We start from the raw sequence: 25008 nt of genomic DNA on the forward strand, positions 1-25008 counted from the left end.
GGGACCAGAAAAGCAGCCCAGAGAGAGCAGACCCTGTCCTGGGAGCAGAGCTGCAGCCCCAAAGCCAGAGGCCCAGCCCAGAGAGAACAGACTTGCCCTGGGAGCAGAGCTGCAGCAACCAGAGCCAGAGGGGCCAGCAAAGCAGCCCAGGAAGCAGGTCAGTGCTGGGAGCAGAGTCACAGAAGCAGCCTGCAGAGCAGACCTGTCCTTGGAGCAGAGCTGCAGCAACCAGAGCCAGAGGGGCCAGAGAAGCAGCCCAGGGAGCTGGAGGCAGAGCAGCAGCAGTGCAGAGACAGAGTGGTGGAGCTGGGGCTGGAGCGTCCGGAGCTGGGTGCGGTGAGCAGCTGGGGACAGCGAGGGGGACCCTGGGCAGCAGGCCCAGCACAGGGAGATGCCTCAGCCAAAAGGCTCTGCAGGCCAGGCTTGGATCGTAACCCCGACAGGGCGGGGGCGACACTGGGAAGAAGGGTCCTACCACTTAGCGCCTGAGAGCGTGTGGCCACCACCAGAGCAAGTGTCCAACCCACAGCATCCCTGCAGCACAGCCAGGGCTGAGAAGGGGCCTGGGACTTACAAGGAGCAGACTGTGAACTGCCCAGACGTTCCAGAGACACTGTTTGTGATGTTCCCTGCCACAGAGTGGGTTGATGTGTTTCCTTTAACCTTTTCCATTTTTCCCTATTCTTTTTAAAATTAATTGTGGATTAAATAACTTGCATTTGCTTTAACTTGTATGTAATGGTCAGTGGGTCAGAGAAGTGCCCAGTGCAGAGAGAGTACCCCGGAGTGGGGACACCCTAGCCCCTGTCTTAGGTAACCACAGCAGGGTTGGGGGTCGAGCCCCCCAGGAATCCTGGGCCCAGCCTTATTGGGGTTACAAGGACAGGAGAGTGGAAGGGGAGTCCTCAAGGGCAGGGAGGCCACTGGGTAAAGGAAGTGGAGCGAGGGCTCAGATCCTTTCGCTAGCCCACTTCACCGGGGTAGTGCAGAAGCCAGGAAAGTTCCCCATAAGAGCGGGACTATCCCCCCGCTTACATAAGCAACCCATCTGTCTTCATTTTCTCCTCTTGGGCTGCTCAGGCACCCAACTCTTTTATTTCAGCGTTGCTTCATTCCCATTTCCTTTCTCTGTCCCCCTCCTACAACCCACTTGATATTCTCATTAAGGTCCTGATCCAGCTCCCACTGAAATCAATAGAAAGACTCCTACTGAAACCACTGGGAGTTGCATAGATACTCTACAAGCCAGTAACATCCCATTTTAGAAGACAAGAACGCTGAATGTTGAAACACAGGCACATCCATAGCCTGCATTCAGATGCTTCAATCGACACAGGACTGCAAATATGAGTATTTGCGTGTGCCAAAAATACGGGACTTGGGCAACAGGCCATTTCACCTCTGCTGTCTTGAGCATCCAGCACTGAAAACCATTGCATTGGCCCCTCCTGGATTTTTCCAGCTCCTGAAGCAATCCCACCCGGAGTTACTGATAAAAGGATAATTTCATCAACACATGGTTGATCACGGCGTCCAATCTCACCAGTGTGAAGCAGCCCCACAGCTCACAATAGCATTTCTGTGTATGAGTGGAACAGGTGCAGCAGCAGAGCAATGCAACCTCAGTTAATTTATTTTAACGTCAAAATCAAACACTTCTTAAATTCTAACTGACATGCTCCCCATTGCAGAGTTGGCTCTACAAGTTAGGAGAAACAGGAGTGTAACTCTTAGCACAGAGTGAGAAAGGTCTACCGACAAAATGGGAAAAAATAATTCTCCACTCTCATAACCTTATTGATCATTTTGACTGTAATCAAAACATGTTTGTTTCCCTTAGCCTTTTTGTTGTACTGATTTTCCATTTAAAACAAAGAACAATGGTTCTATTATTCGATACTATTAACCATTATGTTAAATTATTATTATTACAGTAATACCTTGAGGGCCTAACCAAGACTTGGACTCCATTATGCAAGGCACTGAACAAACATAGCAAGAGACAGTTCTTTCCCCAAATTGTTTATAAACTAAATAGACAGGACACAATGGATAGGAGAGGAAACCAGAGATAGGAAGTGACTTGTCCAAGATCAAACAGCAGGTCCATGGTAGAGCCTAACACACTGTACAGTTGACCACGTTGCCTCCAAAAGATTCTTTAGGGAAAAACTCTTAGACAAGTTACCCAACAATGCAATAAGGAGAAGCAATATCCAAGTCTTGCATCTCCCCCATCAGTATCCCACACTTTATAATCCAAGCTCCGTACAAGAGGAAACAGTAAGACTGTGTGACTCAGCTCAGTCAAACAGCATCGTGACTAGAGCTGGGTGAAGTTTTTCAGAGGACTAGTTTATTCACTAAAGCGGGGGGGGGGGGGGGAAATGCAGTTTTGATCAACTTGCAACTATTTGCAAATTTGACATGAATCCCTCCAGCCATTTACAAGATGGGGGTGGTGGAAAGGGAAGGAGGAAGGTGGCTATGGTGATGCCACCACATTCCCTTTTTATAACCTTTAGCCCAGTGGTTAGAGCAACCACCTGAGATGCGGTAGGCCCAGACACAAATCCCCACTCTGGAACAGCTCTAAACCCAGACCTTTTTGATTCACCAAAAATTCTGAAAAAATTCAGATTCAGTTTGACCTGAACATTTGTATTTTTATTTTTCAGAGCTGCCACTGAGCCTAAACATAAAACTTATTCACCCAGCTCTACCCCTGACTTCTGATCATAATATAATTGCTTAACAAGACACTTATAATGGAGGTTAATGTATTTGTGTTCTGGGTAGAGTTTGGAATGTTATAAATAGGAGAGGAGATAGGGAGTGATGGGAGAGCACACGCTACAGAAAGTGCCATTAGGTTGCAGTGTTTATGCCATGGGCAGAAGCTGTCAGTGCTTCTAGTGGTCACTTAGGTCTGAAATCCAAGGTCTTGTTGATTTCAACTGAATGCATTTGCTGAGCACTGGATGACATTTACCTACATAGGCAGCCTCTAGGATTTCAACAGAAGCTAATCTACCATCCTCCAACATCTATCATTTCAAATGACCCAAACTAAAGAGCAGCATGCATACCCCATGTACTCTGACACTCAGTGGGGCATCAGATGGCAATTAAGACTCTTCATCCCAGTGCATTCTATCTAGTAAGAGGAGAGGGTGACCAACACTCTGCACACATTGTCAAACAAAGAAAACTTGGAGCATGACAAGCACAACCACAGAAATCCCCAGCTCGCTAGCAGTCAAGTCTGGACTTGAAAAATAAAGACGGGGAAAGAAAAAAATGTCCATGATGCTTAAGAAAACACATTTGGAATGGGGCTTAGCTGCCAAGATTGCTCCGGGCGTCAAGCGTTTTTTATTTTTTTTGTCATGTTAGCAAACTGTTGATGGCTGTGGGTATGGAGGCCTAATGACAGGAGACCAACAGGAAGCAGACGAGATGCAAAAGGATTTTGGGGGGGGGAAGGGGGGTCCACTTTGTGATGGAGAGCATGTAAAGGAATCTGCATCTTATTTGTCCCTTTGTTTTCCTGCCGTGCTTGACTGGCAAATCCTGTTGCACTAAGATTGCAGGTTGCAGATATCCTAAATCAAAACCAAGACACCCCACGCACACAGACATGCTTTCGGGGATACAGTAGTTCAACATCAGGATGGCAAAAAGTGATGGAGTCTAAAAAAAATGTAAGCTTTGAAGAGGTGTCTTGCATAATACAATAGATATATTTCTTTAAACAAGACACACAAGTCAAATGTAGTCATAAAACATCTATGTCCTGTATACCATTTTTCATCCTTAGATCTCAGATAACCTCACAAGGGAGGCAAGTAACATTCCCATTTTATGGATGGCGAAATTGAGGCACAGAGAATGCAATGGACCTGCCCAAGGTCACCCAGCAGTCCAGTGGGAGAGCAGGGAATTGAATAAAGGGCTTCTAAATCCCAGTCCAGTGCCTGATCCACTGAGCTACTGCAACATGTCTAGAACCCTCTAGAAACATCATTCTTGCCAATATGTTGCATATCTTGACCATGAGGGCAGAATTCAGAACCTCCTGTTCCAAAAGGACTGCCCTTTGTCCCTTGAGCAGAAGGAGAAAGATATCAGCATACTTAATCAAATGTTAGTTGTCATTCCTGAGGAACAATTCCTTCCTGATTCCTGCGGGGTATCAATTTACATTCTGAGCTAGGAGATTAGATTGGATTACCTTTACGTAAACCAAGATACAATATCAAATCATATTTACCACTTTTGACACAATGTCCTTCTGCAGCAGTGAATTCCGCAGACTGACTACTTACTTGAAGCATTTCTTTTCATTGGTTATAATTTTCCTGGCCATTAGTTCTGCCTTATAAAACAAAGAGTATTTATTTTAAGATATAGGCACCCTGGAAAAACTTGAGCTCTCCCCAGCCACGCAAGCCAGGGGAAACAAAGGGTTAACAAACTTCAGGCTATTACAACCCAAGATGGAGGGAGCAAATTCCAGAAGGAGCAGAGCTCTAAATGGGAAATACCCTGCCAAAACCCCCCTTGTCTTTTATATCAATGAGGGTATAGCAGGGTGCCTATGCTGACCACAACTATGGCTGTACTGTATGGGGATAGAGATAGGTATGTCCCAGGCCTTTTAGGGATATATAAGTCAAAACTGACACCTTAAAGTAAACCAGGAAAATAGACAGCTAGTGTAGATGATGGCTCACCAGTGCACTGAAAAAACCCTGCTTAACAAGCAGTCTGGCGAACACTGCACCAGCTGTAGTTTCTGGATGGATTTAAGATGCACATGAAAATAAAATCTCAGGAAACAGTTGATTGCATCCTGATGGGCAGATAGCAGGTTTCCTTCCCATGTTGTTACCAAGAGGATGTTACCACGACAGAGTCAGAGAGTTAAAGCATCATATGTATGAACAGTAAATAAGGTCAAAAGGGTGGATGTTTTCCCTTAGGTGTCCTGTGTAAATTTACGGTGAGCTAAGCAGGAAAGGTGGCCTTAGGTGAATGGTAATCCAGGCCAAAAGCAGTAAATCGTGGGATTAAAAGTGGGTGGTCATATCACTCATTCGACATCCGGAAAAAAAAGATACTTTCTGGTGGATGGCAGGCAGGTCTGCAGGGAACAAAGAAGTCTTTTTCTCTCTCACACACACAGTCTGCTAGGGACTAGACACATCTGTCTCTCCTCTCCTCCCCCCTCGATCCCTCCCTCCCTAGGGATCTTTTTGGGATTCAAGGAATATGTGTGTGTGTGTGTTTATAGAATAGTTCCATTCAATTAAGACCCAGAGTACAGTAGCTTTATATCAGAGGCAACCTAGAGAGAGAGCTCCGTGGAAGTGAGGGTACCTGGTAATGATAACAACCGTGCACTGGTTGTAAGTGTCATCACCTCTTATTCTTAATCAAAAGGCTTCCAATCCCTTCTCAACACATGTACTCCAAAATGAAGGGACTGCTGGAGAATCATTTGAATGTGGCAGCCCTAGATAATGATGAAATGAATAAAAGGCTCACTGTTTTATTTGGCTGAGGAGGAATTCAGTGCTTCTCTCATGAAAAGGTAGTGGTTTAATGGCATGCAGGGAGAAGGCCTTCTAGTTATCCACATGCTGCTGTCATTGCTACGCTAATAGCTACAATATGGGCTTCCCCAGTCTGGTAGGGTGAAAGGATGCTGTTTCATAGGTCCCTGCACTTCTAGGGCAAAGCCCTCAGAAACAGAGCTGAGCCTGAATAAAGGGCTTTGCTTTGAGGAAAATGCTCTGAAAGACAGAAGGGCTGAGGACAGGAATCTTCAGCCCCAACAAGTGATTCAAAGTGATCAAACCCACATAACCAGCTATGGCAGGCGGTGTAAGCATGATATATTGGCACCCATGCCCTCCTCAGGCCTGCTCCTTCCCTGGGAGTGGCAACATGGGAAGCCTGTGGTGGGGAGGCCACCACTTAGGGCTGTGCAGTGTCCTCTTCTGTGGACCCTTCATAGTGGAGTAGAAGTGAGTGATTTCCATGGTGTGTGGGCCTTACACAGGCATGTAGGAGCATCTTATCGCTAGTGAAGGGGGCACTCACCGCTGTAGCGCCTCCTCGTGACTTGGCGTGGTGTAGCAGCTCTGTCCCTCTCTGGCACCCCCTCCTGACAGCTGTTCTGGTCCTCCAGTGGTCCACCTCTTCCCATGACTCAACCCTCCGGTCAGGACATGATTTATGTCCACCCATTCTGGGATAACAGTCCAACAAGCTAGAGTCCAAGACCCTGTATTAAGTCTTTGGCTCCAACTCTGGGCCCTCACACCTTTCTCCCTGGGTTTCACTCGTCCTTATACCCATCTCAGGGGCTTCAAGCAACCTACTTCAGTGCTGAGTAGGGTAACCTGAGCCCTCCCATTACACCAGGTTCTAGCCAAAGGTCCCTATAACCAGCAGCCAAGGACTGGGGCTTCATCCAGTTCCTTGCTGCTGTCTTCCTGGGCTTCTTCCTGCTCAGCCTATCTGGCCTTCTCCCCAGCTGCCTCTCTAGGTTCACTCTTGAGGACTTCAGTTAGTCAGCCAGAGGTTATGTACCTATTACAGGAGTGAGTGGGTGAGATTCTGTGGCCTGTGATGTGTAGGAGGTCAGACTAGATGGTCCCTTATGGCCCTAGATTCTTTGAGTAAATCCTCTCAGGGCTGGGACTCTCAAGGACTTCCCTTAGAAGCCCTTAACAAACCCAAACCAAAGGCACAAATTAAAATCAACTTCCATGTTCCTTGGGCGTGGCTTCATAAACCCCCTTGCTGTTCTTCCACTGAGCACCTCCCAGGGCTCTCTCCCTAGAAGTCCTTATCATGCCCTTTAATCATGAATACCAGTGATGCCAGCTCCACTCCCAGTGGCTGCTTCATCTCTCTCCTGGTCTCCTAACGGACAACTCTGAGCTTGTGTGAGATACACTCCCCATTGCACACTTAGACAACAGCTTACTATTAACACATATCCTTGAATATTTCTTCTCATTCACATTTTGTCTCGGGGCTAAATTTTATTTTGGATCAGAGGTGAAGTCAATCCCAAGTCCTCCAGATTTCTTTCCTTAATAATTATTTGCAGACATGCTCACAGCTCAGTCTTCCTTTCTAGTACCTTAAAAATCACCACGCACAGCATATAATTCTGTAGTGCCAGAAGTTGATAGTGGTAACTCACAGTCCTCATTTCTGGGATGTCAAGAACCTCTGCTTTAATAACTTGACCATGTGTTACCATACTTGTTCCATTCAGTGAACACTGAAACCATGTCAGACCAAATGAAAAGTAATTAGAGAGTTTAAAAAATGCCTTATGCCACAAGAAGAAATTCAAAAAGCAAAGGGGCTATTTCAGTGAATATAAAAGCTGGGGGGATAACTGCCACTTTTCTTCATCCTTTCTGTCAAAACCTGAAATTTTGATGAAGATTTTCACTGGAATTTGGAAGTTTGAGACCAGCTCTGGTGAACACCTGATACAGGAAATGAGTGGGTAAAAAAACCCATTTCCCACATATCTAAGGCAAATCCCAGGCAGAAAACAACCCTTTGTTCTATGCTAGTTAAGGTTCTTACATTCTGCTATTGTAACATTTTCCTCAGATGCTGAAAAGGTATCAAACACACAGTTAAGGTCAAACCCTCCACTTCTGTTTCTCAGGCTTTACCTACATCAACATAAAATTTATCAACCCTTACTTATTACTGTAATACTTCCAGAACACATTGCTAACACCCAAAGCTTCGTAAACGGCCATGCAGCCTTGTCTTTACCACCATACAAAAACAAGGCATGTTAGAAGTTGTTTTTTTTCCAGAAAGCCCAAAAGAAAATTATATCTTCTAAAAGAAGATATACTTTTAACATAGGTTAACCAACAAATATCAAATCTCCACGAAATCCTCCACATTAAAGCACCTGATACCACAGTTTCTACAGCAGGCAAAATGAAAGAGTTAAAGATTTAAAGGCAAATTAGCTGGAATCAATATATGTCCTCACAGTTATGTAGCCATATACGCTACACCCATTGCTGGCTTAACTCCACTGCCTTCAGTTTGACCCACTATGTCCATGAGTGTCATCATATATACAAAGCTACAGAAGGACCAGAATATTATCAATGAACAATGCCTCTACTCATTGAACATGACAAGGTTTGGGACGAAGTGGCCAGTGGTGATGTAAAAATCCAAGGACATTATGAGGAGAGTTCACTTGTATGGTGACCCTGGTTTAAATGAATACCTAATAAAAGAACAGATTAGTTAGACGAATGAACTTGCTTGGAAAATGCAATACATAAAGCTTAACTGGACAGAAGAACAGATCAGATGAACAGTTTCAGAGTAGCAGCCGTGTTAGTCTGTATTCGCAAAAAGAAAAGGAGTACTTGTGGCACCTTAGAGACTAACCAATTTATTTGAGCATAAGCTTTTGTGAGCTACAGCTCACTTCATCGGATGCATACTGTGGAAACTGCAGAAGACCTTGCTTTTTTTTTTTTTTTTGCCAAAAATGTAACCCTTCTGCCCGTCAGAGTTGGCAGCAACAAGGGCCGGGTTCAATATCTAGGGGATTCATTCCAATAACACAATGCAAACCGGCTCGAGCCCCCACCCAGTGACCTGGGACAAATATATACCACCCCCGCTTGGCGCCTTCAAGAGGCAATACTTCCCCTCTCCCAAGCACATAGGATTTCTGCAGTTTCCACAGTATGCATCCGATGAAGTGAGCTGTAGCTCACAAAAGCTTATGCTCAAATAAATTGGTTAGTCTCTAAGGTGCCACAAGCACTCCTTTTCTTTTTTAGATCAGATGAAGTGAGCTGTAGCTCACGAAAGCTTATGCTCAAATAAATTTGTTAGTCTCCAAGGTGCCACAAGTACTCCTTTTCTTTTTTAGATCAGATGAAGTGAGCTGTAGCTCACGAAAGCTTATGCTCAAATAAATTTGTTAGTCTCCAAGGTGCCACAAGTACTCCTTTTCTTTTTACTCTTTTTCCTGTTCACCAAACCAAAATATATTGCAAGGCAGAGTCTCTTTCCCAATGAGCCATAATTAATAATAAATAATAATAAAATAATAATAATTAATAAGGGATCATCACAAATTTGGGGGAATCAGAATCTATTTCAGAAATCTATCCATGGAGGAAAGAACCTGAGCAGTGGCCAAAAAATAGGGGAACAAAATTATGAACCCAGTTACAATTTATTTCCTTATCTCAAGCTGGGTGAATCATCTATCCCTTATCACTCTTGCTACCTGAACTGGCTTCCCTGGAGGCAATCCTTCCAGTCTGTGACTGACAAGAGGAGCTGCTTAGCTGACAGGATACCTTTCATCTGTTTTTCCTCTTCTTCCTGTTGTCTTTGCTCTCTTCTTTTTCACCATTCCATCTGGTGCACCTTGATGAGTTGGGAGGTACTCCACCTGTAAGTTAGCAAGCACAATGAGCCTCATTCTTGATTGCTCTGTATCTTGTGCAGTCATTTACAGCGGATCAGAACTGTAGCATTTTTTTTACCCACTTTGCAGTGGTGTAAATGACTGCACAAGACAGAGAGCAATGGAGAATCAGACCCTGTCTACACCCAAATTGAAACCTGTGCAAATCCCTGTATGGACCCTCTTATTTTGTTTTGAGTAACTTACTTTGGTTCATCTTACACCTGTTCCTAATCAATTTAATCTAAATCAGAATAAGCCTGATTTAAGATAAAATAAGTGTCCACACAGACTTTTGCACCAATTTAATGAAACCAGTTTAAGATAAGGTATTAAGTTCAACCATTACAATTCTGCATGTAAAACAGCCCAAACTGTAGGCACAGGAGAGAATCCTGGAGTCCCTGATCCTCAAAGGTATTTAGGCCCCTATCTGCCAAAATCTGGCCCTCAGTAAACTCAAACACTGCAGGCCTTGGGTTCACTAGGAAAAAAGGTGGAACTAACATGTAGTAACTAACATCCTACTGAGGACAAGGCAGTTGTAGGTTTAGATAGAATTTGCCTCAGCCTTCTAACCTTTTTCCTAGTGTGGATACGCTCACAGACTCAAAGGGTAGGTCTATGCTACAATGTAAGCCCGGGGTTAGTAGAACTCGAGTTAGCAGACCCTACGTCTTGAGCACCTTTTTTAACCTAGGTTTCAAGCACCGAAGGTTATTTGTAACCCCAGATTCAGAGTTGCTGAACCCTGGATCCCACCTTGGAGTCCCAGAGTCTATACTGTATTATATGGATCTGAGTCCAAGCACCCTTATCCAGACTTCCTAGTCCCTTCCCAAAATGTGGCTGCTCTAGCCCTTTGTGGTGCAATGTGGGAAAATGTAACTGTCCAGAAGACAAAGAGCAGTCGGTCCATGGGATTGTGGGATACTTTAGGCAGACTCCTAAAGCAGAAGTCCCATGGGGCTGCATCTACATTGCAAAGCAGTAGGGCTTGAACCTTGGGTCCCGGCTTGAGTCAAGCTTGGACTCTTCATCCCCAGGGGGTCCTAGGTCCCTGGGTCTGAGCCCTGGCTTAGTAGATTCATGTGTAGATAGAAGGGGGCTTAGGCTGGAGCCTGAGTGTGAAATCTGCACCTACATTGCAGTATAGACATACCTAATGAGACTAGACAACAGACAAGAACAACAGGATGTGGTCCACAGTCTGTCAAGCACTCTGACATCCTTCTGCATGAAAGCATAGATAAGAATTATTGCTCTTGGTTAAGGAGCACTCTAATTAAGTGTGAATTGCTTTATCTGTACATTATTGAGCAGACTGCTTACCTGTGGCTTACAAAGTGCCCTATTTAATTATGTTGCTTTACCTAAGAGTTAATGAGTAACTCATTTAACTGCAGCTTCCTTACATGTGAGTTAATAAGAGCCATGTTGCATTTAGTGCTAACCAAGCTGACTGCAGTGCACTGGGCCCATGCAGATTTCAGTAGCCATGGCTTGGTGGGGATGGAAAAAGAGAACTTTGGGCCTGTGAGCAATCTGAGGCTTTAATATAATTCCCTCATGATCTCTTTCCTGTAGACTTCTTTATGCTCCCTTTTCCCAACTCAGATGTTCCAGATATTTGGCTATTTTACTCCCACCTGCGATGAACTAGTATACAAGCATGACCAGACCAATCACCATAGAAATTACTGGCATGCCTAAATTTGGGAGAAAAAGGAAACCCCAGGTGATAAGCAAATTAGGCCTCACCACAATTTTCAGAGAAGAGCATAACTTGCTGCTGTTTTCAAATAGCCCTGATCCTGCTTTACCGGGCAACACTGATTTGGAGAAAGACTTGACAGGAGAGTGCCAGGTGTTTTTATAAAAAGCATCTTTTTATATATTTTGAGAAAGCATTTCACAGGCAATCTGTCACTTGAGCTGAAAGTCACCTTCATGTTAATATTACTGATTGATCTGTAAAAATATGCACCAATCCATTGCTTCTGACTCATGTACATTAAAAGCATTTATCAAACTTATCAGTGAACAATCGAATTATGGTGGCTGTTGATTCCTTCAGCATGGCAGCAGAGTTACAAATATAGTGCTCAGTATTATGCCTGGTCTTGCACCAGTATAACTATGTTAGTTAGGGGTGTGACTTTTTTTATAGTGAAATAGTTTTGCTTAGTGTGGATGCAGTTATACTTGTATATAGGTGCTTTGTATCAGTATAGCTTATTTCCCTTCCCACACAAGAATAGGCTGTCCTGATTTTAGTATGGTTGTACTCCTTTAACGATCCTGGTCAGGGCCGGCTCCAGGCACCAGCGAAGGAAGCAGGTGCCTGGGGCGGAAAATAGAAAAAGGCAGCACTCTGCCCGTGATTGGGGCAGCACGTCGGCGTCTTTGGCGGCAATTCGGCGGCGGGTGCTTCATTCCCTCTCTCCTTCCTCGGCGGCAGGCCCTGCTTCTTTCTTTTTCTTTGCCGTTTGGGGTGACAAAAAAGCTGGAGCCGGCCCTGATCCTGGTAGAGTTAAAGCAGTATCATTTTTGTGTGTAGACAAGCACTCAATCTTGCTGAGAGATAGATAAAGCTAAATGGGGTAAGCAACAATGGTGAATACGTCCAGAAAGGTTTGTCTGCTGACAGTCAAAAACTCTAGTGAAGATTTTCAGAAGTGTGTCCCCTACAACAGCGGTTCTCAAAGCCGGTCCACCGCTTGTTCAGGGAAAGCCCCTGGCGGCCCGGGCTGGTTTATTTACCTGCCGCGTCCGCAGGTTCGGCCAATTGCGGCTCCCACTGGCTGGGGTTCGCTGCTCCAGGCCAGTAGGGGCTGCGGGAAGGGCGGTCAGCACATCCCTCGGCCTGCGCTGCTTCCCGCAGCCCCCATTGCCCTGGAGTGGCGAACCGCGGCCAGTGGGAGCCGCAATCGGCTGAACCTGCGGATGCGGCAAGTAAACAAACCAGCCTGGCCCGCCAGGGTCTTTCCCTGAACAAGTGGTGGACCAGCTTTGAGAACCACTGCCCTACAACATTACCTTGCCTTGCCTCACTTTCTGACCTTCCAATTGCAATCACCAACCTTCCATCCAATACGGACTGGATGGAGATTCCCTTTGAAGCCCCTCAACACCACAGTGGCAGGAGTTCACTGTCAGTGATACAAAGTACTCTCTCCACCCAGCAATGCAGAATGCTGTCTCCATACTGTTCCAAGCCCGAGGTTAGCAAGCGATTTGGAGAGGCAACCAAACCCCCATCTCCTGCATGGAAGACTAGCTCACTCGGCTGAAGCTCTAGTTTTGGAATAGTTCTGAAGATCTGGTGAAAAGCAGCGAGCAGGGGTACACAGCACACGCACCTGTGCTTGGAGTATCAGCGCCACATCCTGCAGCCCTTGCACAAGCAAAACGCTCAGTGGAGCTAACAGAGCTGAGTCATGTGGCCTTCCCCCATTCACTCCAATGGGGTGTTAATGCTCCAGCTCAGTGACAACAACTTAAATGCTAATGTTAACTCTTTCACTGCTGATCATTTTAGGAGAAATATCTAGCTATCTTAGGTTGTGGGCAGAGCTGCAATAAGGGGTCCCACTCAGTCCTGGAGGGCAAGTTAGGATCTGTCCTGTAGTGAAACATCATTCAGGTCTTCTAGATGTAATTGCCTAAGACCTGTTCCTGGTTGTAAACTTTTTCACTATTTAAGTGGGTGGTGAAAAAATCTTCCTGGAAAAGGCCTTGTGTTTTCCATTCTAGCGGGGCACAGCTGACATACAGGGTAAGCTCCAGGCCTTGGGCTGCAGTGAACAGAGAACGTACTGTACCTGAGTCCGTGTAGTTTAGTCATAGTCTGTCCTAAGCATCCACTACTGTTTTTAACAATGTGACAGTACTTGATTGATACCTGAGAAACGAGGGGGGATAAAATCAGCCCTGGAGCAAGCGGGCTTCACTGGCGTCAACAGTTGAGTCTGTTTACACTAGGGCTATATTTGACTCAAAGAATCAAATCCCATGAAATGCCTTAAAAAAAACCCAACCCAAAACCAACAGCCCGCTCAGCAGGTGGCGCTATCACAGTGGTGTCACGTTGAATTGATGGTGACTGGCTAAAGATCGTGGTATTTTGTCTGCTCAAGCGCTTTGCTACAATCTGATGATAATCTCCAACCTGTAGGTTTCAGAAAGGCTGGTGGTAAAATTTCCTGTCACAATTGTCAAAAAAAAGTTTGAAATGGCCCAACTTGATGATCACTTTAGATAAGCTATTACCAGCAGGAGAGTGGGGTGGGAGGAGGTATTGTTTCATGGTCTCTGTGCATATAATGTCTTCTGCAGTTTCCACAGTATGCATCCGATGAAGTGAGCTGTAGCTCACGAAAGCTCATGCTCAAATAAATTGGTTAGTCTCTAAGGTGCCACGAGTCCTCCTTTTCTTTTTGCGAATACAGACTAACACGGCTGTTACTCTGAAACCAAAAAAAAGTTGTTTCTGTGAGGCTATCGTGGACCTCCTATGTTGGCCAAATGTACTTTCAAACTTCTCTCGCTCTCTCTCGTCTGTTAGTGCCTGTATATGACTTAATCTGCTACCTTTTTGTTTTCTTTCTGCTTAAGTGAAAACCAAGAATGCTGATGTGTTATCAGAACACACCTGTGCATCTGTTGCATAGCAGCTGAGCCTTAGGAAATCCCGGCCTCACAGCACTGGCTGTGGAATCTGAAGCTCAAACAGGCTTCCAAAGAATCTTAAAGACGGAAAACAAAACATGCCCAAGTTCCACTGATCAGAAGTTCTCTAATGGCTCTCAGAGGCCCAAAGTAGAATTAAGCCAGCAAAACTGTACAGCAATTTTCTTTTTTAAATCCACCGTAAGGTGCACATTTAAATTCAGCGAGGTCTGCCATCTACACAGCACTTTTCCTGCTAGTTGTGGGAGAAATGCCTAAAATCCCCCAGGTTTCTGAACCAGAGAGATTGATGCATTTAGCCATTACTATTAATTATTATTATTGATTTATATTACCATAGCATCTAGGAGCCCTAGTCATGGAGCAGGACCCCATTGTGATAGGCGCTGTGAACTCACCTAACAATAAGATGGTCCCTGTCCCAGAGAAATTACAAGCTAAGTGTAAGACAAGAGCCGGTCTCAAACAGCTGAGGGTGTATGCCTTTGGAACTGTGCCAGAGAGTACATGACCTCAAATTTTCCCCACTAAATGCGTGGCCCTTCTTGCTCTCAGTTGTCGAACACCCTATCTCACAGCACCCTGATTCCTCTTCTAGAGTCAATGTCTGTAGCAGTGGCTGGAACGCTGGATGTGCGGCACTCTGCCGTGTTTTAGACGTTTGCTACATCAGCCGCTGCAGGGGAAATACAGAGCACTGAAGCTAGGAGTGGGCAGATTAAAAGCCTCTTTTTATTCCCCTCCAGCTACTGCTGAATGGGTTAGTCTTGCTGATGAAATATGTTTGCCATAGTTGTTAATTACACTTTAGGGCAATATATTTTTTATGACCACTATAGTAGCATCTCACCGGTGCGCGTTCTCCTAATCTGCACATCTTCTAATTTGTTCACCACAGTGGTCTCCCTTCCATAATTGTCGTGGGACTTGGGCTTTTGGAGCAGTAGGGTTGGGATTTCAGTCCTGCTGCCAGTGGCCAGTTGAGTGGGCATGGTATGTCGCATAGTGACAACTAGAAGGTTTATGTGAGTATGGCTTTGTTAAAATACAGTGGGGAAAAAGAAGGCTCCATATCCCCGGGGATGTCATTAAAATGTCATTGTTAGGGATAAGAAATTTATATGGCAGGGAAAGGGGGTAATAGAGGAGCGAGAGGAAGGATGGCACTGGACTCAGAAGCTCTGGGTTAAATTCCCAGCTCTGCTTTCTGTGTGACCTTGTGCACATTACTTAATCTCTGTGCCACAGCTCTCTACCCATAAAATAATGCTTTCCTTTTTTCCAAACTTTCTCTCTCTTGTCTATTTAGATTGTAAACTCTTTGAAGGGACCACAATTGCTATGGTATTATACAGCACCCAGGACAACAGGGTTACAATGTCAGTTGGGGACGGTTGGCAATATGTAATATATTAAGAGAATCTGATATAGCTGTCTAAATTCCTTTCCCTGCCCTTTCTGTCAGAGAGCACTGGTGCTGTGCATTCGAAGATTTTTCAGTCTTTTGTATCTTTATTTTGCACTCAGACTTAGAACTTACCATGTGAAAATGCCCCGGCTAATGAATTTTAGGATGTGATATGGTCCCTCTTGCATCTCTGTATCATTAGCTGGGGGGAAAGGGGCAGGGGCAGCACCTTGTGTAACTAAAAAATCTCTCCGCAGGATTTGTTTAGCATGAGAGAATGATTAGTAATTTTTAGTGATTAGCAATTTTCTCCCTCAGGTGGTATTTCAGCATTCCAGTAGTGCTCACATACACAACTGACCTGCCAAATGGGAGGAAACGGTTGAGACAGAAAACACTGCACACTAGAGAAAACTCTGGCAGTCTTTTTAAAAAATAAATATTATTATTTCTAGCCAACTGGTCTAAATCAACCTGACAAATAAAAACTTTAATTTCCAATCATTTTGTCCATGTATAAAATCCACACTAAAGCTTTTCGGTGCTTACCCTGGTGACATGATCAACTTAGGAAAAAAAAAACCCCTCCTCCACACACTTTATGCCCCCCTCACTTCCCCTGTATTATATATAAATGAGCAGAGATGAAAGAAATCCCTGGGTTTTGCCCATTTGTTTTTCATGACATGCTGTGGAGATTGTACCGTGGTTTCTAGCAGAACTGGTTTTATCTGTCCCCATTGTGCAACTAAAAATGATTATTTTTAATGTGGGTTAGAAGGAAGCACATTTTCCCCCTCTCTCCCTTTTCCAATTGATTCTGCTGCAGGAGGGAGCTTCCTTTATTTCATGAAGGACGAACACAGGGCCAGATTTGTCATGGGCTTAGTGCCATTGAAATTGGTGGAGCTGCACCAGGGATGAATGTGACTCACGTTCTGTTATTTTTTCTTTAACTGCTGCTCCGCAGCAAAACCTCAGTCATTGCACAGGTTAGACTAGAGAGTTGGCCACCTCTGTGGCCTCAGTGTTTCCTTGTCTGACTCATCCTCTGACTCATATAAAGAAATCGAAGACAAGGAGAGCATGACTGCCTAGTTCGATGGCAATCACACACTTTGCCCACCGCAGGGCCATGTGGCTAACCTTTCCAGGAGCCAGCAACATGGCTTAAAACATCCTGTTTAAGGCTACCTCTAGAACACGAACAAGAATATCCACTATCTATCAATCTATACATAGTGAATTTAGAGTGGGGAAAGGTGCTGGACTGGAAATTGAGTCCTATATTTATCTACAGAACAGGCAGAAGCAGAGGAAGCTATTCCAGCCTCATTAGTGTGACTCTATATGGGTCCACCTCTAGGAATGAGGAGGTAGATTGGTGCCCAGACAGCTTCATGCCACTACCCTGCTGTAGTGGTGATTTGTGATGTGGAGACTTCTTTTTGACAAAGTGGCCTGAGATCCACTCACCCATTTTACAGAGGCCACTAAACAGCTACTGACTCGGGGCCCCTAAGGTTAGTATGTGGAGAGATCTAACCACATGAGGATCTGCCCTTGATGATGCAATAGGAGTTTTGGGAGTGAGACAGACTTCAGTGCACTGTCCCCATCCCTTCCCCGAACCTCTGTGAAGGGAGTTCCATGGGCCTGGGATCCTACGAAAACAGTCATGCTGACAGCAGGCAGGTAGGGGCCTGAGGCACGTGCATCATCTTCTTAACCCAAGCCCGACAGTGAACATGTAGCCTGAAGCTGCATTGACTATGCTGAAGCCCCTTCAATTGCTTCGCAGGTTCAGGGGCAACCGTCTACAGCAGAGTGGATGCACTGTAACCACCCTACCCAGGAGGTGGGGAGGAGGGGAACACAGGAGGGGAACAGAGGCACAGAAGCCTCTGTTTTTCCTTGGGGAAGTGGTGGCAGGCTGAGGAGGCAAAGCTGTCCACTGACAGAATGCTATGAGTCCATCTCCAGGAAGGGAACCTTGCCAAGCTTTTCTCCAGCCCCCAACTCACAGAGTTGAAGGCGGTGATTGAGCTCTGGGGCTGGATATGAACTGGAGGCCAAGAAGGGAAAAGCTTGTTCCATGACAATCAGGGACAAATTCAAACCAGTGACCTGGAGTGGAGGACGAAGGGCTCTGTACCCCTTCAGCCTCCATATCCCCCACATCTTCATCCTTCCATTCCCACTCCCTGGAGCCATCAGGGGCCTTACTCACAATTAGCCTTGGAAAAGTGGGTTTTTTTAAATAATAGAAATCAGACCCATTCTCCCACGACAAGTTCATTAGTACTTTGATAATAAATACCCCACCCAGCAACTGCAGAGCCTTTTCCCCTTTTTCTTTTTTCCTGTTAAGTAAAACACATGCTGGTCAAAAACTAAAAGATGTTTTCTTCTGTGTCTCTGACAATTTTTTATTTTCTGAAATTTTCCTTGTTGTTCGGTTTGATTCATAGGCCTCAGGAGCGTCCTCACTTCTTACCAAATGAAGACATATGAAAGGTGTGTGTGAAGTAGTTTGTATCTGTTACGACTTGTTTTTCTACATACTCAGGGTAACTAGATAGCAAGTGTGAAAAACTGGGATGGGGGATAATAGGTGCCTATATAAGACTAAGCCCCAAATATCAGGACTGTCCCTATAAAATCAGGACATCTGGTCACCCTATTTTCCTGCACCCTTGGAGAATGGAGAAATGACAAATGCACAGGCAGCTTCCATTTTGTGTTCGGTCAGCAGCCTAGTGCACAGAAGATACACACCATCAGGTTGTCTTCCTCTCTCCTAGAGACCTATTTTGTTCTCTTACTACAAGTGATCCTGCACACTCCATTCCCCTCTTACCACTTCTCCTTTGACCTTTGCTCGCATCTCCCTCCCCAGCAGCTTGGACCTATTGGCACAGGTAAGGGGGATTCTCATTTCCCAGTCTGGGGAAATAGCAACCCATTGGTCCAGTCTCCCTGGTTACCTAGCAACCATCACTTAGTAAAGGCTTTTGGTTACTACCACATTCAGAGCCATAACCCAGACAGAGTTAACAGCAAAAGGGTCAACAGCTGCAGATCTCTCCTACTGACAAACACATCTCTTAGTTTTGCCTATTCTTTGGTTATTCTCTTCCTATCAGGCATCTCCACTCAGAGGGCCATATTTTCACCTGGTGTAAATCAGCAGAGCTCTGTTCACTTCAGGGGAGTTACACTAATTTACACAAGTTGAAGATCTGACCCAGAAGCTTAAGCAACAAGCCAGCTGTGTTTATCTACCTCAGTCATCGCTACAATGCTGATCAGGAGCTAGGTAACTCGGCTGTCTCTTGAGCTTCACCTAAGGCTCACTCCTTATGCTTTTTTATGTTTGCCTCCCCTCATGCACAGTAGGCATTGCAAACCACTCAATGAGGTCCTGCGGTCTAATCGATAGAGCAGAAGACTAGGAACGAGGACTGCAGTGTATTTAACATAATCATTATTGATCTGGTAGACAGAGTACAGTACAGGAAGCACTGCTCTGCTTTGGGGCTCGCTCTTTAGCGTAATTTCTGCCCCTAGTACATCTGTGCAGCTCCATGAATGTCAGTACGAGAGCTAGTTCGAAAATGGTTATTTTCCCCCAGTCAATTTAGATGAAAATTAATTTTCTTCATTTGCATCAAAAATGTCAGTGGAAAAGTCAGCCTTTTTGTTGAAAAAACCCCCATACTGGAAAATTTATGCTTTTTGACCACCAATGTCTGTAAATATTCATCTGAAACCCAAATATTTTCAGCCAAAAATTGAAAAGTATTTGATTTCTGATATGCCAATGAAAAACAGGAGGAGATTTTCCTGAGGAAAGCTAGACACTTTTGCCCAAAACTTTAGTCAAAAACCCAATTTTCCATCCAAAAGAAGAATGGATGGAAAAGTTCCCGGCGAGCCCCTCGGCATTAGGATTGCATGCATGGAAGCCAGGCCACTTGACATTCAGCTTGTGTCCTGAACCTTCTGCCTGCGCTGGATCTTCATACCTATAGACTACCTGAGGGATGGACTCAAATGCGATTATATGTTTCTACACCCTAACCCTGGCTGTAATAGGTACCTGCAGCTACATAATCTGTCTATTTGGCAACCAGGATTACCCAGGAGCAACTTATCTTCTACCATTGCTCTGTTGGCCCATACGTGTGTTAATGAGTCCGAGGGGGCTTTGTGGCACCAGTGTGGGGCTGCTATCACAATGGAAGGGAATGTCACACATAAGCGATGCCACTTCGAGCATTAGGCAAGTTACCCAGCAAACCTCCCCTTCTTTGTGTGGTACCTATACCCCCAGCGAAACTGGCATGCCACCTTGTGATTGGGCACGATGCCATCAAAGCACATGGATATATGAGCATAAGCAGCCAGGAGGCCATGTAAGAACATCCAATACATTTGTTAAGGGCAGGATTCCAAGTCATGAACATTAAGCTGCCTGAGTCTATTTTGGGCTTTCATTACCCATAGTTAAGGGGATATGCCAGCCCTCCTCAACCTCCAAACTAGATTAATTATGATTCTGTTGAATGAAATTGGTATTTTCTCAATGAGGTGAAGATTTAGTGGCACTTTTAAAAAAAAATAGAATCTCTGCAGTATTTTAGGTGTCCATGGAAAGAAGTCAAAAAATGATTCTGCAGGGGAGTTGAATTTCTATTAAGTAGATAGAAAGACGATATGTGACTAATATTGGGGTTTGCAGGGAGTATCTTTTTCTTGCAGGATTGTCAGTCCAGACATCTTATTTCTAAGTTTAAAAAATTCCACCAGGGTAGAATCTTTGATACAGTCCTGTTTTTCCACCATTTTATTTCCATTAAAAGTTGATGTGAATAGTATAAACGGATGGGCCTGATTCTAAGTTCCCATATTCTTTTTTTACACTATTGTAACTCCACTGGCTTTAAAAGAGTTCCTTTTCATTTACATTTGTCTGAGTAAGAAGATAACCTGCCCCTGTAGCTGTGTAATTTACTGTAAATTCAAGTGTTTTGGAGGCAGGGAAAAATTTTCTATTTAGTAATAAGAATATTTTTCTCTTCCATAGCACCTTTCCCCCAAGGATCTCTGATCCTTCAACTATTACCTATGTATTACAATACCCCCATTATTGTTTGCCATGTTGTAGCCATGTTGGTCCCAGGATGTTGGAGACAAGGTGGGTAAGGTAATATCTTTGATAAGACCAACTTCTGTTGGTAAGAGAGACATTGTCTCTCTAACACCTCCATTAGGTAAGTATTTTTAAATCCATGTTATAGACAGATAAACTGAGGTGCAGAGCAGTTAAGGAATTTGCTCAAAGTTATGCAGTGAGCCCTTGGCAGAGCCAGAAATAGTATTCTTACCCCAGACACTAGCACGAGGAAATACTCACTTCCAGTGACTATTCCATGATAACTAGGGAACTGTCCAAAAGTATATTTGAAAAAGAAATATAAAATAGCTCGATGGAAGCCTGCATTAAATATAGGGTAGATACTGTTACACAAGTGTTTGTTTTGCAAACACAACCATATTCAAATGAGAATGTGTCCCAACTTGCAGTGTGAAGTCACCCTAGACTACTCACATATAGAGTTCCATTTGGCTTTTGACAGGCAATAAGGCCTCACATGATTGTTTGGTTTGGTTTGGTTTAATGAGGGACACCTCTGTTTGACAGCTGGAAAGTAAAATATCAGAGGCCTTGAATCAGCTTACCAGTAAAAATAATGCCTTACCAATCAAATCTCAGAATATTCTTCATTTGGAAAATAGCTTTCATTCGTAAAAACAACAGTGAAAAAAAAAATCCCTGAAATTCGAAGACTAGATAATATCAAGTTGACTAATAGAACATTGACTCCTGCAGTATCTGTCACACTTCAGGGCAACTGCACCTGTATTTCAGCTCAGTGGTTCAGCAAGGGCACCCACTCTCAGGCTTCCAGCTCCCCAGGCTGCTGCCTTTCTTGAGTGGAGACCTGCATCTCACTCCCTTCTGACTGAAGTACCTCCAAGCTGCACAGTTCCCTGCCTTCACTGCGTTATTCCCAGCAGAGACAGGCTGCCCAAGCAGGCCTGCTTGCTTGCTCTTCAGGAATGGTTAATAGCCTGATTGCCCACAGTTATAGTTACCATGCAATTCTTTTATGCAAGGCTATTTTATTCTTAAGGTAAAAGCATTACAGAGAAAACACATTAAAAACAATAAAAGAACCAGAGATCACCCCAACCCTCATGTGGGGCGCTGGCAGGAGCAGGCCTTCAACACCCAACCCAAAGGAATTCCTTGTGGTTTCACGTTCATTGCAGCTTCAGCTCAGAACAAGCATCCAGTCTTATGGGGCCTCTGTTGGCTCTGTTCTTCCAACCCTTCCCTAAGAATTGGGGCCTTCTGCAAACCATGAGGTGCTAATACCTTGGACCTGAGCCTGTGTAAAATCAGGCTGTTTATCCAAAACTCCTTTCTTTGTCTGTTGGTCCCTGGAGAATCCAGTTGGAACTAGCATGGGCAGTGCGTGAACCCCCTGTTCGCAAAGGCTAGCCTCTAGCCCCACCCCTTCCTCCCAAGGCCCCGCCCTACCCCTCTCCTTCCGCACTCCTTACGCCGGAGCCCCGAGTCCTCCACTGTGCCCGGAGAAGCCCAGCTCCAGCTGCCCCAAGTCTTGGCCCACTGGCCACCATGAATCTTGGCCCACCAGCCAGCCCAGGCTGCTGGCCAACCCGCCCTGAGTCCCGGCCTGCTGGCCAGCCGGCCCAAGCACTAGCCGGCCTGAGCACCGACCCACCAGCTACCCTGAGCTGCTGGCCGGACCACCCTAGCCTCAGCCCCAGCCCCCACCAGCTTCAGGGGAGAGGCTGAGGGAGAGCGGGAAGACGAGCAGTGTGGACAGGGCCACGGGGGAAGGGGGGTATGGAGGAGTGGGGCCTCAGGGCAAAGCGTGGGCAGGGCCATGCCTGGCTGTTTGGGGAGGCATAGCCTTCCCTGGCCTATGGATACCCCACGCCCATGGGAACTAGTACATGCGCACCTCTCCTGGAGGGTGGCTTCACAGGGCTGATAACAGAGGAAGGACATTACCATCCCCCACCTACTAGAGGAGTTACATAAAATGCCACAACAGACAACTGCATTTTTAAAAATACAATGGACCCCAAAGGTATTAAACCCAATTCAATAAGGTTTAACTTAATTCAGTAAAATTTATCTTAATTCCATAAGGCTTGTCCAGGATATTGTCAGTCTGTCACAATATCAACATCCCCTTCTCTGGCCTTGACAAATCCCATCTTGCCTTGCTCATATCTATCCCAAATGCTGCGTCAAAGATCCCTAGCTTGTTGTTTGACCATGTTACACTTTTCTTTGCATTTCTTCACAGACTCCCTCTTCTCCATCCCATCAAACAGAAACTACCTGGCTTTATTTTCAAGGCCCTTCACAGTCTATCCCCATGCAACCCATCATCTCTCAGAGGCTATCGTGATTTTGCCTCCTGCCTCTGATTCACCAGTGATGCCAGCCTTCATCGCCCACTTGTTAAACTTTCAAACAAGCACATTGGTGCTTTCTCCCATGCTGCCACCGGTGCATGGGAGGAGCTCCCTGTAAATACTGTGACAAAGTTCCTCCTCTACCTTGGTGGGTCTAGTGCTTATTGACGGATTTGCTCGCCTCGGAGATTCACGGCAGCCCTCAGTTTGGCCGTTTTCGTGAACCCACAATCCAGGTCAACTTCTCCTGTGTCTGACCAGGAGTTGGGAGGTTTGGGGGGAACCCGGGCCCGCCCTCTACTCCAGGGTCCAGCCCAGGGCCCTGTGGAATGCAGCTGTCTAGCATGCCTGCTGGAACAGCTGTGCGACAGCTACAACTCCCTGGGCTACTTCCCTATGGTCTCCTCCCAACCCTTCTTTATCCTCACCATAGGACCTTCCTCCTGGTGACTGATAATGCTTGTACTCCTCAGTCCTCCAACAGTATGTGTTCTCACTCTCAGCTCCTAGCGTCTCTTGCTCCCAGCTCCTCACACACGCACTACAAACTGAAGTGAGCTCCTTTTTAAACCAACGTGCCCTGATTAGCCTGCCATAACTGATTCTAGCAGCTTGATTGGCTGCAGGTGTTCTAATCAGCCTGTCTGTCTTAATTGTTTCCAGAAGGTTCCTGATTGTTCTGGAAACTTCCCTGTTACCTTACCCAGGGAAAAGGGACCTATTTAGCCTGGGGCTAATATATCTGCCTTCTATCGCTCTCCTGTAGCCATCTGGCCCAACTCTGTCACATAACCTACAGAGACTCCTCATTGTCCTCCTTCAAATCCCCCCTTAAAACTCTTCTTTGCCGTGATGCACAATGCAAATAAATAATAAACACGTAAGTTTAAAAACGGACATTTTGCAAGAACCCTGACTGGCAGAAACACAGGCCCTGATTCTTCTCTCGGTTATCCTTGTGTATGTAAATCAGGAGTCAATCTGCTGAAGTCACACTTACACCTTTGTCAAACAAGCATTACTGATGCTGGAATCAGACTCCTAGAGCACCACTGACAAACTATGGGCATGATCCTGAAAGGAGCTTCCACAGAAGAAGCAAAACATGAAATGATCATCAAGGGACTTGCTGGGCATTAGCTGATGCTCACATAAACAAGGGCTCAATTCTGGATGGGTCAATATAAACCTACTGCCCATTACTACAGTTCTGCCTGCAAAGAGTGCAGAACTTTCACAAGGTTTTCCATACAAGTAACAATATGTCCACATCTCTCACTAAGGCAGGTTGGATTTGGAGCTTTGCCGCTCTAGTCTGTGTTAAAGAGAGGGTTTAGGAGAGCTGGCTGAACATGAAAGAAACCCTGATTCACAAATATTTTTGTGCAAGAACACCAAATTCAGTTTGCCATGACTTGTAAGGTCCTATTATTAGTGTGTGAGTATCTGGACAGCCACTCGATATAACTGACGAAGTCTAAGAATCATGAAAGCTTCGTGAATTTCAGCACAAATAATTATTCCCTCCACAAAAACGCTAGAGAGCCTGTTATGCCTCCGTCACTGGCTTGAAAGGTTTCAGTCAGGGAGCAGAAACAATACTTATTACACGTAGCAAAGAGAAGAAATGAATGGTAGCATGAGATGAACATAGTTTGTTCATTCAGGATGGTGAACACTCAGCTTAGTATTGGTGCATGTACAGGATAAAGGGCCAAATTTACAACAAATATTCTTCTCAACATATCAGTTGCCCAGAGCTAGTAGTTCATTTTCACCTGACTTGGTGAGAGATGTGGCCATATCATTACTTGTATGGAAGTCCTCATGAGACTTCTACACTCTTTATAGGCAGAACTGTACTAATGGATGGTAGTTTCATTTTGAC

The 25008-nt window shown here is 45.1% G+C and overlaps 1 long non-coding RNA gene across 1 annotated transcript; it reads left to right on the forward strand.

The window, feature by feature from the left end:
- The first annotated feature begins 917 nt into the window (after positions 1-917).
- On the forward strand, positions 918-23477 carry LOC122461792. Its single transcript, XR_006283971.1, has 3 exons — positions 918-1050; positions 19847-19851; positions 23464-23477. It is a non-coding gene; the product is annotated as an uncharacterized LOC122461792 (long non-coding RNA).
- Positions 23478-25008: the final 1531 nt, after the last annotated feature.

This window comes from Chelonia mydas, chromosome 9, assembly GCF_015237465.2.
Source record: "Chelonia mydas isolate rCheMyd1 chromosome 9, rCheMyd1.pri.v2, whole genome shotgun sequence".
In the NCBI taxonomy this organism is placed as follows: domain Eukaryota; kingdom Metazoa; phylum Chordata; order Testudines; family Cheloniidae; genus Chelonia; species Chelonia mydas.